Below are 1,038 nucleotides of genomic sequence, written 5' to 3'. Positions count from 1 at the left end.
CGGGGAGGAGAGAGAAAAGTGGCAGACCATGGGAGAGGAAGAGTGCGAGTGGAGTCGACAGAGTGGGTGTGTCCAGAGACAGAGAGTGGGAGGGTGGTAGAGAGACAGGGAAAGAATGGCAAATGGTGAGAGAGAGGAAGTGAGAAATTGGGTTTTGTGCAGAGGGAGGGTAACAGAGAAAAAGGCAAAGAGAGAGACTGACAGAGAGAAGAAGAGGAAGGAGTATTGACAGAGAGTGGAAGCGGGAAGAGAGACAGTGTGGAATGGAGGGAAAGTGAGAATGGGAGTGGAGTAAACACAGAGTGAGAATGCATCAGAAAGATGGTGTGGGAACGTGTCAGAGAGAGGGAGAGTGAGAGTCGTTGTGGGCTAGAAAGTGTGAAGATTTGTAGAATGAGAGAGCGAGAGAATTGGACAGGGGTAGAGAGAGGGAGAGAGATTGGGATTTGTGTAGATAGTGATTGGGGTACCGAGAGATTGGCAGGGGCGCAGAGAGAGTTTGGGAGGGACTGTAGATGGATAGAGAGGGAGTTCTGTAGAAAGAGACAGGTACGGAGTGGAAAGAGGATTGAGAGATAGAGACAGAGTTTGGAATTGGTTAGAGAGAGATTGGAATGGGGGTGGCGAGAGGATGAGTGTGTGGGGATGAGGTACATTGCGAGAGGGGAGAGAGACGGAGACCCAGAGTGGGATGGATTAGAGACAGAGCATGGGAGGAATGCGGACAGAGACAGAGAGAGAGAGAAGAGAGAGTACAAGGAATATGGAGTGGGAGAGGGGCATACAGAGAGACAGACAGTGGGAGGCAGAAGAAGAGAGAGACGGGGAAGAATGAGAGGGCAGAACACCTTTACAGAGAGAGCGACAGCAGTAGGTGGTTCGTGACAGAGAGTGTGGAATGGGGAAAGGGGGTAGAGAGAGATTATGGGGGGTGTAGAGAGAGACTCGTTACCACAGCCATATCTCCTTTCTCAGCACCTGCCTACGGAACCGACTGATCCCCCATGGACTCCAGATCACCTTCCGACCAACACAATT

The sequence above is a fragment of the Chiloscyllium plagiosum genome, unplaced genomic scaffold (assembly GCF_037043375.1).
Source record: "Chiloscyllium plagiosum isolate Xiang-an unplaced genomic scaffold, Cpla_swu_hap1 HiC_scaffold_50, whole genome shotgun sequence".
In the NCBI taxonomy this organism is placed as follows: domain Eukaryota; kingdom Metazoa; phylum Chordata; class Chondrichthyes; order Orectolobiformes; family Hemiscylliidae; genus Chiloscyllium; species Chiloscyllium plagiosum.
This window is presented reverse-complemented; position numbering follows the sequence as displayed.